Source organism: Ornithodoros turicata, chromosome 1 (genome assembly GCF_037126465.1).
Source record: "Ornithodoros turicata isolate Travis chromosome 1, ASM3712646v1, whole genome shotgun sequence".
Classification (NCBI taxonomy): domain Eukaryota; kingdom Metazoa; phylum Arthropoda; class Arachnida; order Ixodida; family Argasidae; genus Ornithodoros; species Ornithodoros turicata.
In genome coordinates this window covers 20,110,038-20,124,914 of record NC_088201.1, presented here as the reverse complement: position 1 = coordinate 20,124,914, position 14,877 = coordinate 20,110,038, and the positions used below count along the sequence as shown (strand labels likewise).

General features: G+C 46.8%; 1 protein-coding gene across 1 annotated transcript in view; it reads right to left on the bottom strand.

Annotated features, from left to right (window-relative positions):
* Window positions 1-14,877, bottom strand: part of LOC135377598 (probable G-protein coupled receptor No9) — a 344,006-nt gene that overhangs the window by 47,394 nt on the left and 281,735 nt on the right. The gene's annotated exons all lie outside the window — the stretch shown is intronic.

Sequence of the window (14,877 nt, the reverse complement as noted above, 5' to 3'; positions counted from 1 at the left end):
AAGCAACATCTCGTGCAAAGACCCAGCAGGGGCTTTAATCGGATAAATTATTGCCATGCATAATGGCACATTCGTATCGAAAGGTTTTAGGGTGTGGCCGACGCTGTTACATGAGCCCGTATCAGGTAAAGCTTCCTTCTCTTAAATCTTGCGATATTCGGCAGTAAACACGAGAACGGGAAATGCATTCCGACGACCGTGTTCGTGAACCCATCGAGCCGACCCAGCTTTGCTCCGTGTCCCATTATAAAAGCAGAAGGAATTAGCAGGCCGTGCACGTCGACGTAGCGCTAGTCGCCTGGACTCGAGAAAACGGATATTCTTTTTCTCTCTCCAATTGGCTTCCTTTGGTATTTTACTGTTTGCACCGTCAGGACGGAGCCTTAAATTCTGACGCGAAAGTTCGCCCTTCGATTTCACGTTTACGATAAGACCAGTTTTCGCACGTTCACATAGTGACAACAATCAAGTGACAGCAGGCTAACCGCGTCTGTTAAAAAACAGCTGTCGAGCTCTCGCTGTAAAGCAATTTAAGCTGTTAAAGGCAGCACCCTAAGGTTGCAGTATAGGAAGCTAGGAAACGGCGAAAATATTCTTTAAACGACGCTATATTTCACTTCCTAACTCATTTTCCCTGATATGTCTGGCTGTTGAGCTACTTTTATTTTATTTATTTCAACTTAAAAGACAAAAGAAACGAAAGAGTTACAGTTTCTACACATTTCTATAGTTACAAGACGAGAGGATGGAACTGAGAGATTGTCAAGTTTGTCATCCTTCCAAAAAAACCTGTATGCAAAAAACAAAAAGAAAAGAAGAAGAACAACAAATGAAACACGAGTGGAGAGCTGTTCCTGCGGTAGCTTTGTGTATCTCCGTAAAGCACTGTGAACTCCAGCACTCCATTGTCTAACAGCACAATAAATATTTAGAATATGCCTCGCCTTGGGATGAAATGTCAGACGCCGATACAGATATAGATATCACAGTGCCCCTTTTGCGCTGCACTCTTTTGCGAAGGACTGGAAATAAATTACTATTCTGTGCAATCGTCCGAATTGGTGCCACTGCATATGATATCAGGGCAGACATCTGAGGCACCCTATAGTAGCACAAGCCGTTCATTCTGAAACGGAACTTCAGTAGGCACAACATGCCAGCAACAAGGCGAGCAACAACATGAATTGATGCCGTTATCGCGTCTAATTTGCAGAGAAAGCCCACAAAAATGCATTCAGTGCAGTAAAGTTAATTTCTGATATAATGCGACACGGAATACATTTCGAAAGACGTGTTATCATGCATGAAATCAGCATAGTGAATTTTACAAACAAAACTTTAACATAGCAAGTGCTGCTATACTGCTTCTTCTTCATAACTGCGTGGATAACATTCACTAGTAAAAGAAAGCAAAAATGGAAATGTTAGTCCCAAGCAACTCGGGACTGGCTACGCCAGGTCCCGTTATTTAGGGCTCGTTATATGTATGTAAAACAAATGAAGAGAAAGGAAGGTGGGGAAAAAGAAGCAAGAACTATAGAAATCTATACGTTTTGTGAGGCACAATGACCAGACGCGAGTGGGAGAAACTCGATCAATTGCGAAAGTACGAAAAACTCAATGTACGAAAAACAAACACACAGAGAGCGTCACAGTGTGTCAAAGGGGTCCGTCGAGACGAGGAATAGCACAAGGTCACGCATGGCAGACCTGTATGAGTTGATCCCTAGGCCGGCACCCAAGAACCTTTTCGGTGGAGTATGGGCGATTATCCAGGCTGGCCAGCGATGACACAAGGGTACGACGGCGTGCACTGTACCTCGGGCAGTCTTGGAGTATGTGATCCACGTCTTCACCTACACCACACAGAACGCAGTTGAGGGAAGTAACCCTTCCGAGCTTGAACAATAGTCGGCCGCTCTATGGCACGTTGAGGTACTGTATGACACTGTAGATGAGCGATGTGATGGGTCGAGGAAGCGCTGACGGCATATAAAAACGTAGATCTGGGTCCACCTTGCGCAGGAATGACGTAGCAGGAACACTTCTTCGCCAATGTTCACTGCACAGACGTCTGGTGAGTGTACAGATTGCTCTCTTCGCGTCTGCTTAGGTAAAATACGTTGTGCGCGTCGGTACACCACGTGGCACATGAGCCCGTCTCGCAACGAGATCGGCAGCTTCATTCCCAGGGACGCCACAGTGACCTGGGTTTCACTGCAAGTTGATGTTATGACCCCATATGACGGCAGACGAATGACTGCATAAGCATAGCTAATAACTAAGAAGCTAATAACTGCTAATAAGAAGCTAATAATTGCTTCTTCTGAGGACGTGACACACCAATGGAGCGAGAGAGTTCGATCCCATGGTGCAGTGCAGAGCTTGATGGGCGGTTTTGGAGTCACTGTATTCACACTGTAGTCACTGTGGAGTCACAGATGTGGGTCCAGTGTATCGGGGGCTGACGGGACACAATGAAGGAAAGCGTCATATGAATGGAATATTGCTCGGCCGCAGCCGCCGACGTCGGGTGTGATAGCCTTGCGCTTCTTTCAATCGACAGCTCAGAAATTACATATGCACAGACAGAGCCGGCCTGAGTCTATGAACCGTGACGATTTTAATTTTCCCTTGAGCGCGATGAAGCATGGCCAGACTGAGTTGCCGAAGAACAATTGTCGAGTTTATTTTTTCGAAGCAAAGCCACGGACATTGACATGCACAGGAGGTGTCTGAAGGGCCCGTGATGGGACTGTGGGTGGAGTCAGTTGTTTATGCTTCGGAATGATGCTGCGGTGAGCTAAAACAGTTTGGCAGTAGCTGGATGCTGGTCGCCGAAGAATGTCGCGCACTAATGTGTGGCGGTAATGGCGAGTGTAGAGCTTCCTGTAGTGCCCAAAAGATTGTGCCGTTCGCAGGAAGGCTAGCGACGGCTCCTTGGTTTCAGCCATGACAGGGACAGTTGGCGTTGATTTGTGGAGGCCAAGACACTTTTTCATATTCTTTGCAAGGACGGTTTCCAACACTTGTTCGGACGAGGGACAAATGTTATGCAACACTGGAAGATGATACATCAGCATCAGGCGTATCAGGGACCGGAGTAGACCAAGCAATGCCATTGTAGAAGGCCCCCAGCGGGCACCACAGAGGTATCGCTGGTGATTTAACCGAGACTCAGCTCTACCTTACAGACAACGAACTTCTGCTCTCCAGGACAGACAACGGTCGAGAACCACACCAAGAAACCTGTGGTGCGTAACATGCCGCACAACATGCCCACTTATATGGAGCTGAAAGTTCTTTACATGACGGCGTGTAAATGGCAAAAATACACTCTTCTCATGAGAGGGATTCATGCCTCTATTTTCCAGGAAAGTAGCCACAGCATCAAGTGGGCTAAGGACCCCGCCCTGTGGGACACCTGCTGTTGTGCTGTGATGAAACGTTTCACCAGCCGAAGTCATCACAAATATAGTCCTACCACGTAAATGGTTGGCTATCCACCCGAGAGCTCGCCCAGTAACGTTCAGAGAGAACAGCCCATGAAGTACATGACCGTGGCTTGTTTTGTCATAGGCTCGCTTGATATCAAGAAAAGCCGCCGTGGTCAGTAGACCTTCTGATCTTGCCTGTCCCGCGTGGGTTACCACATTCAAAACACAGTCCATTGTATAACGACCTCTCCGGAAACCAGCCCGCCGGGTGTAGGAGCTTCCGGGACTCAAGAAACCCGTCAAGGCGGTTCAATATTAATATTTCCATTATTTTGCCCACGCAGCTGGTGAGGCTAATGGGCCGAAATGAAGCCAGCTCTCATGGTGACTTTCCTGGCTTCAAAACTGGGATAACACGAGCCGCTTTCCATACATCAGGCACAACACCAGTTCTCCAGGAGTCATTAAGAAACCACAGCAGTTTGTGAAGCGACGCAGCCCCAAAGGAGGCTGTGGCCTGACATGTAATCTCGTCGGGCCCAGGTGAGGACCCTTTCCTAGAGTGGGAGATTGCTGACTGCAACTCGTTGATGGTAAACTCAAGGTCCATTACAGGGTCACAAGCCATGCAGCCGAAATCAACACCACTAAGAGCATCAGCAACTGATTGCTTGTGGGCCATCACAAGGAATCAATTACTGCAATCATAACTGCGTGGTGTCTGGAGTTATTTGGTTCTTTTAGTTGGCACCTGCAGCTCCATTTCCATAAAGTGGTGGCACGCACCGAGGTTGCTAGAACGTATGACACTCCGGCATGAGTGTCACTTGGTAGCTTTCAAGTCCTATATTTGGGAGTCCAGGGTTAACACGGTCTGTGATGCCGCTTTCTTTGAGGAGAAGGAAGAGAGCTTACTCTGCTTTCCTTTGCTGCTGTGAGCAGGGCCAGGGTTGTAGTGCCGCCTCAAGTCGTTCTCGGTGCGCTTTGTAGGCCGGGAGCTGAACAATTACATGCGTGATGTCTCCCGTTTCGGATAGGACGGAACATAAAGGGATGGGAAACGCTAACGTGGGCACCCACAGAGGCAGGGAGAGCCAGCACAAAAAAAAACAACAACAACAACAACACACATTTAATACAGCAATCGCGATGCAAAACAGGTGATGCACTACACGAATCACACAAACAGATCGAGATACTATCGCGATCAGGACCTCTAATGAGGACCCCGCCACGATGATAAGGCCAGCGTTCTCACCGAGTGCGTTACTTCTTGTCATGTAAATATAGTTCCTTGACCTGGGACCAGATATCCAGGCTGTAGTGTAGGAGCACGATGTTTGGTGGTATAGTGGGGTTTCAGACGTCATCAAAAGATGGAATGATCCCCTGAGAATCCACCGTTTGGGCTACGATGGCTTTCGGGTTAAAGGTTGATGGCCGATGCAGAAGAGAACTTCTGCAACTTACTAGCCGCTGAACCCGGGTTCCGGCGATCAGTCGCAGCGTGTACTATCCTTCCTTTTTGGAGCCGAGCCAACAGCCCTCTTTGCTCCTTTTCCCGGGCATTTCTTTTGCTTTCCTTTTTAGGCGTTCTTAATGAACGTTGTGTTGTAACAGGACACCGGAAGGATGCCAGTGATACTCTGCTGCACGAAGATCTGTGGCCGCTGTCCGGCAAGTCCTCGTGGCTCCCTCCACACTGTAACTTCGCGTAAGTATCTATCCAGTTACAGCTGCCTATCCCGGGAAAGCCATTTCACTTCTCTGGGAAGTCAATCCCCAAAACTTCACACATTAAGTCTGTGCTCCGGAGTCTTGCAGGTTGAGCATAGTGGGGATTGTGGGAGCCTCATTTGGTAAAGGGTCCTTCACGAGTAGGTGTCGTCCTAGGCGGATTTTGTGGACCATAGCTTGCAGAGGTCTTGCTCGGCTTCTTAGGATAGCGCCTTTTAAGTCGGGGTTGATGAAAGAAGGGTAGTCAAAGAGTCGGAGGTTGCTTTTCCACTGCTATCTGGATCGTTGCGCTGTTCGTCTCTGGAGATGGAATTTAGCGGCGGCATTTGTGAAGGGCATTGCGCTAAGCATTATTTTGTCGAGCTCTTCTTTGGCCATTTTGTCTGCTGCTTCGTTGCCTGGGATGACGCAGTGTGAGGGAATCCATTGGGGGATCTGTGACTCTCCAGGTGGGAGACCTGCTTGTACGACGTCGCAGAAAGTCGTAAATATTTTGTAGACGAGATAGTTGTTGCTGCTCCCTCGATAGATTGCTTGAATCAAGAACTGTGAGTCAATGCAGATCTACCATTCTTTCGGTAGGGTTTGTTGATGTGACACAACAACAAATAAATCATGACTATCACATGGGGTGATTCATCGCTGGAGAGCTGTACACTACCCCATTACACGCGAAACATTAGATGTGAGAAATGAGAATGAAGTTAAAGTTATGTGGTGGAGGTGGTGGGTGACGAAAACCGGCTTGCCGTCGTTGGCCTCACGTGGGCCTTATGTGGGCAGTGTCACGACTGTAGCCAGGATGAGATGAGATGATGTGATAACAAATGAAGGAATGATGACGGCCGAAAGTACAAGCACAACTATTGAGCTGTCCTCCACTCATGACTACGCTATACGCCGCTCAAAAGAAAGATGAAGTAAAATATGGCAGAATGAACGCAAATCATTCGCGTTATTTCACCAACAGCGACAGCTGTGGGGTCCACTTGGGACATTACCGGTTGCGTCTGTGGAGAGGAAAGAATCCGCACGCCTACGCATGTGCTGTGGATAGGTGGATGAATAGCTTTTCTGGATAGCAGAGCCATGGATAGCGCTGGAGTTAGGGAAGCGCCATGGGATAAGGCTCTTTTCGCAGCGTACATTATGCGCGGATTCTTTTATGACATGCTTTTTGATTTCAGCTTTATGATCATTGTTTTTACGAATGCAATTCTGAAATTTGCTCAGTTAATGTAATGTTAATTTTTTCTTTTCTTTGTCGCCATAAGAATTGCGTGTAAACGAACGGGAGTGACAGGTGGTTGGACAATACAGCCCGGTGTGCAATGTGTCCCTGCGTCTTCCAAAACGATTTCAGACTCAAAAACTTCTAAAGCTGGCAGGTTGCACGATCGCATTTGCACGGTGAAGAACGTGACAGTGCGACCATATCGGGCACACACCGGGTATAGACGGAAACGTGTGCGTTAACTCGCAAGGTGTAGCTCACAAAGCATACAAAGCGGTTGTCTGTGTAGCGTCCTGTCTTCTTTCCGCATCATGTCTACGTTTGATCCAAACCAACTCGTTCGCATCAGTGCTCTTGCAGCTTTCGTTTTCTTTCCGGCAGAAATGTTGGTGCAGACGTGTCGTTTTCTGATACGGATGTGTACCTTGACAGCGCGGGCTGATTGAGAATGCAGAGGACTTGTCGCTGCGTCGGATGACCTGGCCATTGCAATTAGGTATTTTTTGGTCACCGTCTTTTCTGCAACGTTGCCTTTAAACGTTAAACGCGATTTCATGGAAGGGAACCGATGGTGAGGGTAGCGCTTTTAGATTTTGATAATGGACCACAGCCTAGAGTGCTGAGCTGAGAAGTCCAGAGCAGTGCAGGTGTATGGTCAGTTTTTTGCGGTGAGGCTTTCAGGCGTCATCGGATTTTTTTCTTTCAGAGCAGTTGCCTCCTTTCTGTAGTCAAAGTCACCGGGCCATCTGTAGCGGCGCTTCGCCCTTCGGTGCTGCGCTATGAGTCGCTCGTATTCAGTGTCGATCCTTGAGTATACCACTGGGAGAGTCAATGTCCTGCTGACTTGTTTTACGTTGCGTTGCAATCCTGCTGCAAAAGCTGCTGGGGAAGAGCAATGCAGCAGCATTCAGAGCTTAGACGTCGAAAGTTCTTCCAGTTGTAGAGCCTGATAGTTATTCTGGGTTTCGTTAGCGTTGCAGTTCCGTCAATGACGTAGATCGGCAAGTGATCATTACCTTTCGTATCGGTGTCCACTGTCAATGTGAGTTGTTGTTATTTCTTGGGGGTACAGCGTAACATCGATGCAGCTGCTGTACACTGGACCACGAAGAAATGTTAGAGAACCATGATTGAGAACAGTTAAGCCCATAACATAGCAAAACCCCGAGCTTGAGGGAACACGAAGAACGACACGACACGAAGGTTCGGGGTTTTGCTATGTTATGGATCTCCACCAGCTAGCCGCGGTTCTCTCAGCTCTCTCAAGTTAAGCCCAATTCGTAAAAAGTCTTTCCAGTTTGCGACCTGTGCTGTCTGTCGTTCTGCTGCCCTACAGGGGTGAGTGTGCATTAATGCCAGCAGAGATGATAGCAGGTGATGGAAGCAAGCCGAGCAGGGCCCCGAGTTGGTTTATGTCAATGGGATTTTTTGGAAGGATATACGCTGCTACCGCTCTCAGATATCTTGAAGAGATCATTACTTTTACGGCTGCGTACTCTGTCGATGATGTGACGGAGGACTGTAGGTGCGCTGACAGAATGTATCGTGTACGGCAAGATGAACACTGCTTTTGGATCCTGGGACACACATAACTCACATAGATCGCGATTCTGAATTGTTGTGTCGTCTATAGGAGACACTGGGGGAGTTGCAGACTTGTACGTATTTAGAGTATTGTATTTAAAATACTGTATTTTAAATACAATTTGCGTTATTTTGGTACTCTACTCAATACTTTTTGTTTTGTGTATTTGTACTCTATTTAAAATACATTTTCTGGTATTTTCTACTCAATACTCTAGTTACATATTTTGGATCTTCCTCTCAAACTCGTCTCGTCTCGTCTTTCCATTATCTTGCTTGTTCTGTGGAATTTCCTGAGTCCCTCGGACTTGACCCGGACATTGGCCCTTCTTGGAAGTCTTGCCCCGTGTGTACTAATACTTGGCGAGTGACGGTTGACGCCGAATTCTGACCTCGCCGAGCAGGGACCTACTAGAAGTTTGCTTTGTTCTGGGTCACATATACTTAGTGGAGTTATGTGGTATCTCTTCGTCATCTTTTTGGGACTTGTGTTTAGATGACTCCTATCACACAGGCACGGCTTGCGTAGTACGCGGGGTTTAGGTGATTCGTGTCACATAGCGGCCACTTGCCGCATTGACCAGTGACTTTTTGCGTTCAAGGATAAATAGTATCTTTTGTATTTCAAATACTTTTTGAAGTATTTCGCACTCTATCTTAATTTTCATGTATTTATACTCTAGCTTAATTACCCTACCTTCTAACGTCAGTAGTTATTATCTTATCTTAAATACATTTTTGAGTATCTTGTACATGCCTGGTGTTGTCACTGCGGGAGCTGTTTCTTTAGGTGCCTTCTTTTGCTCAACATTCTACACGCTTGGAGTCGGGGCATCCGCTTTGTTCATAGGTGGAGTCTTTCGTGCCCATTGAGTCATTGCTGCCCTTGGTGGAAGTGGAGGTGACCTGTCCACTGTGAGTTGTGGAGGCGTTGGCTGCTTATTACTGTCCTTGGCTTCTTGAGTAGAGCCACCATCGCGCCTTGTCTGTACTTTGACGCAGGCATCTGCTCTGGCGGCTGCAATTGCTGCCTTTCGTCACGGGCAACATCCATAGATTACTGATGTAGGCCTTGGTAATTTGCACATTTCCTTTCCCTTTTCGAAGTACGAGGCGTGTCCGGAAAGTAAGAATACAAAGGCCAGCACGAGTACGGAAAATTTTTATTCGACGAATCTTGAACTCGGAGATAATCTCACAACACTTCTTCATTTTTCTATATATTTGCCGCCATTTTCCAAGCACTTGTTCAGCCTGGGAAACAGCTTTTGGATTCTGTGGTCATAGAAGTCTCGTGGTTGCCGTGTAAACCACGTCATGACTTCTTGTGTCAACTGGTTGTTATCCGCGAACCGTCTCCCAGCGAGATGCTTCTTCAGGTGAAGACATATGTGAAAATCACTCAGCGCAGGGTTCGGGCTATACGGGAATGCTCCAAAATATCCCACTTGAATCTTGCCAGAAGAGAGGTGGTGGCTCGCGCGGTGTGTACTCGAGCGTTGTTATGAAACAGGCGTACGCCAGTTGTCAACAGTCCCCTCCGTTTGTTTTGAATGGACCGCCGTAGCCGTTCCAAGGTTTCACAGTACGCGGGCGGCGGCATTAATTGTTGTGCCTGCAGGCATGAAGTCAACGAGCGGAATGCCACGTCTGTCCCAGAAAACAGTGGCCATCAGTTTCTTCATTGAAATTGAAGCTCTGAACTTGTGTTGTTTCGGAGAATGCGTATGACGCCATTGCAGTGACTGTTGTTTGGATTCAGGCGTTTGGTGGAAAACCCATGTTTCGTCCCTGGTCACTATTCTTTCTAAAAATTGGTTCCCATCCTGTGTGTAGTGCGACTGAAGGTCCAGCGCGTAACCCATTCTCTTCTTCTTCTTCTTTGTAGGGGGTAAGAGTTGTCAGCCACCGTTTTTGGCGGGATCCTCGATCACCGCAGACATTTCCAAAGCATCATACCCGCCAATGTGGTGGCGGAGAACTGCAAACCGGAGAGGAAAGGGAAGCGTAATGTTCAAGGAATACAGGGGTGCTGCCACCTCTCGAATGGCTTCGTTAGTTAGCTGCTGGCGCGCAGTGTATTCTTAGTTCTTACTTTCCGGGCACGCCTCGTACATTCACGGTGTGGACCAGCAGATATTTTACACCTCATCTCACCCCTGCAGTTTCTTAGCAGGTGACCAAACCACTAAACCTTCTGCATTTGAAGCATTGCGTGGGGAAGAAGCACTCTTGTAGTTTGTAAGTGCAAATCCAAGGGTGACGGTGCCTGGCATCTTGGCCTCAAATTTGAAGGTCACACTTGAAGAGTTACGAACGTGCAACAACGTGCACACAACTTCGTTTGTGTCTCCGTCCCTATATTTGTAACCCTCCTCTGGTTCAAAGAAATGTTGTCTCTTCCACGAAGCCACCAGCTCGCTTGCCTCCTACTGCTATGTTCATGTTACCATTGTCTTGCTCCTTGAATGCCCTTTGGCGGCGAACTTCGACTGCTCCGATAGGCCGCAGAAAATCCAATAACTGCTCCTGTGTGTGTGGCGTCCGGAGGCATGGAATGTTACCCACGTTCCCGGCGTAGGATTCTGCGACGCAGCCGGTGGTTACGGCGGTTTTCGACAGACTCGTCAGTGCGAGAAGGGCTCTGGCGGCAGGTAGCGACAATATAACCAGGCTTCCGTTCCTGTCGATGCGGTGACTTTTGATTTTTTTCTTAAATGGCTTGTAGCACCTAGAGTACTAGGCGGCGGTACTTCCACCCACCCACTCATGACATGGTTCATTTTACTCACAAACGTTCTTCATGACGACTCAAAACAGCCCTTAAAAAAAAGAATTTGCTTCACAGATGGTCGAAGTTACGTTCGTAACTCAACGTCGTTCGCAACATAAATTCGACCATGTCTGAAGCAAAATTTTTTTGATGTGCTGTTTTGAGTCGTCATGAAGAACGTTTGTGAGTGAAATATAGGCATATATGGGTAAGAGGCATATATGGGATGCGCGCTGTCGAATTTACGCATTTTCCGTAGACACCCCTCACAAAAAGACTGTTCGGGGCGTTGCCCTAACTTACAATACGATGTAATCGCTATGAGAAGAAAGTGCATTTCCAGACGAACACAATGATATAGATTACTTTCGGGTATCGCAACTGGGGGAGCAGTTGTGAGGTTCCCAAAATGTACCATATTTTACAAATGAGGCAAATTTGCGATTTTTTATTTCCTCAAAAGCAAACCTTAGGATCTTCAGAACTTAGGATGCAATGCTACCCACCCCAGACAATATGTGGAAAAAAATTCAGCTGAATATGTCAAATAGTTATGAAGATATATGGCGTCAAACTGTGTAGGAAGCGCAATTATCGAAATGCCCACATCTGAATGATAATTCATTAAACAATAACCACCAATTATTTTCAACTACTTTCAGCACCAATATGCCTCCTATGGACAAGGCTTTAATATATGTTTGAAAGAAAAAATTGGGGAGGTCGACCGGACCACCCTGCGTGAACCGGCGTGAAATCACCCCGTTGTCGTTCGTTACAGGGCAACGTTACGACATGCTCGAGGATGAGGATGGTTTTGCAAAATCCTCCTTTTCTGTGTCTCCCGAGTGACGGAATTTATGAACAACCGCTGAATAAGTGAATTACATGAGTGACGAACTCGTCTGAATCAGCGACGAACCCCTTCCCTTTTTTCTTGTTCACTCTCTTCTTTTTCTTTTCTCTTTTTTCTTTTCCAGCATGTCGGTCTCGCGTTTGACTGAGCTTTAATTTTCTTTGTTCTTTTTCTTTCTTTTGAATAAACGTATTTTCCCCCTTTTTCTTTTTCCACATGTTCCCGGTAACGCTTGGAGCATATAGTGCAACCCTGAAATAATGGGCACAAAATCTTCGTGAAACTTTTTCAAGCTCGATTCATGTTGCTCGATATCAGAACACCATCAGAATCGATTATTACTCAGATTCATATATTTTTATCTCCGAATATCTTGAGAACGTAGGGCCATGCCCATTCTTTTTCTTTTCACGCTCTTCAGTGTTTTCACAACTCAGCCAGGGGAGGGGGGGGTAATGGCAGGATGGGCTCGCTGTTGTTGGCCACACAACAGAAGTGGGAGTCGTCACGACTATAGCCAAAAAATGAAGGAAAAGAAAAGACTGATGGAGGATGAAGGGTGGAGATGCGTAGAGGGTGCGTGAGCCAGGGGGGGGGGGGGGTCGAACTAGCCTGCCGTTGTTGGCCGCACTCAACGGCATCGTCACGATTATAGCAAAAAAAAAAAAAAAGAACAGCGCAGGAAAACTTGCGTTTCGCCTTCCCAGCGAATCGGAAGAGAAGGCCATTATTTTACAAAGTGCTTAGTCGCAAGCGGCCTATCCTACCGCAACAAAAAAAGAAAAAAGAAAAAAAGGAAAACGAAGAAAAAAAGTTTTCAATATGTACTACCGCGCATGCACAGAGAGCTGCATGAAAGACATCAATATGCGATATCAAATGCAGGTGATGGCTGACTGCTTTTCCATGACAGAGTAAAATTACACCCTACTCTGATACGACGTCTTCATTATACATTACGCTACCGACATACGACCAGCTAGCTATAACATCGCCATGCCGTCGTGCGAAACTCCGACATAATAATAATAAAGCATCCCTGGCACACCATCACACAACGCTCATTTATTTATGGCTACTATGCAGAGAATGATAGGTTTCTTCATTGATGATACAGCGCATGTAGTATTTCCGAGGTTGGGCGGGCACTCTCATTGTGGCCGATAGATTCAGTGCAACATTCGAGGCCGCCCGAGAGTTAGAGGTGAACGCGGACAACATTGACAGTATCCGCAACCGCACTCGCGCATGTTAGATCCGCCACCACGCCCGCGCTATTTGAAATAGGCGTACCGCATCCGCACGAAGAATGAGCATTAAAAGAAAAATAAGTTATGCACAAGATATCTATACTCCTGAGCATGTGAACTGCATAGGAACATTACGTCGACCACAGTTGTCAAATATTAGCAATTGGAAGCATAGCGATGCAACGGATGACACACTCGGGCACGCCATTTCGAATTCACTAAGAGCTCTCAGTTGAAGCTTCACCGAAAGGGCGTCAGCAGAAGCAATGGTGGTTGTTTGCGGATTTGCTCCGCAGAGGGTTGACATTACGAAGGCGTGCTGAAAAGTTCTTGAACCGACCCACTTTCATATATACGAACGCCATCACCTCATCGTGGGCACAAGGATCGTGACGAAGAAGAAGAGGAAGTTAAATTGTAGGTTTGTAACGCGAAGAGTTCATTTTCCCTCGGTCTATCAACAAAAACATGTCCCATCACCAAACGCATATCCAGAGAACGCATTGGGTTTGTAATTCATGAAAAGTTGACTATGCGAAAGCTATCAGAGCCAAGTGGATGCCGAAAAGTTTGACTGCCGATGAGAAACAACGACGAATGGACGCCTCCAAGTTGATTTTGCAACATTTTGAGCGTTCTAGTGAAACTTTTTGAGCGACTTGTTACGGTTGAAGGAAGATGGTTGCCACCACTATGATCCTGAGACAAAACAACAGTCCACGGAGTGACGGCACTCCGGTTCTCCGAGGCCGAAAAAATTTATGACTCACTGATCAGCGGGAAAGGTCATGGCCACGGTTTTCTTAGACAAGGATGGTGTTTTGATGACTGACTGTTTCCAGAAGGGTGAAACAGTTAATGCAGCCTACTACTTTAGCTTTGAACATAGAAGTAAAATGCAAGCGAGCTGGTGTATACAGACAGTATACTTGACGTTGGCAACGTGTCCCTGAGCTTGGGGGAAAGACAAACAGACAAAACACAAAGCGAGCAGCGCAAGCATACGGAGCGGGAACCTAGGGAAGGACGTGCTCCTTTTGCAGGACAATGCACCGGCTCACAAAGCAGGCAATACAATGCAGGTTCTGAACAACTTGCGGTTTGAATGCATTGAACATCTGTCCTATACTCGCCGGATCTAGCCTCATCGTACTATTTTTTGTTTCCAAACAAACAAAAAATGTTTGAAAGGACAGATTCTCGGAGGACTCGTAGGTGATAGGAGCAGCCGAAGGATATTTCGGAGAGCAGACGTCGGATTGCTTTATTCATGGATTAAAGAAGCTTCAGGAACGATATGCCAAGTGCGTAGAACTTCGAGGTGAATATGTTGGATTGTAATAAAGGTTTATGACTCTAGGCCGCGTTCTTTCTTCTCGGGCCGAGAACTTTTCAGCACGCCGTGGTATCCACACGTAATCCACGCGGATAGCAAAACGTTCGATATCTACCCAGAAACCAGGGTGTTGCGCAGATATCTGCGCGAGTCCGTGGATATCTGCGCAAAATCAATATCGCAAAATCAATCAATAAATCAACCAATAACCGCGCAGACATCTATCAATAATTGCCAAAATAAGCAACACAAAGACACACAGAGAAGAAGAGACATGGCCTAGATAGAACATCATTTGCCAAATTGTCGTTGACATTGTACCAAGGCTTCCTTCGCTCATTCTAGGGCGCCGAAACAGCTGCAGCTAAAGATATCTGTCAGCGAAATCTGAGAGTGATGCGGTAACATCCGAAATTATGTCTGCGCGGTATCCCGATGTCTTTTGTAATACAGAGGCTGATGGACCTAGGTCGTCTCAAATGGTACATGAAGGAAAATGACCTATCTAGGGCATCACTATGAGAGGCGCACGAGCTATTGGTGGCATGGCTCGATGTGAGAGATCCGTACTTGCAGGCATGTAGCAACCTTCCATCGTTACGACTGCGCATTGAATCAAGTGTTGCATTTCCGTTTAGTAGAGCTCTGCGAATAGCAAAATTTGCATTAA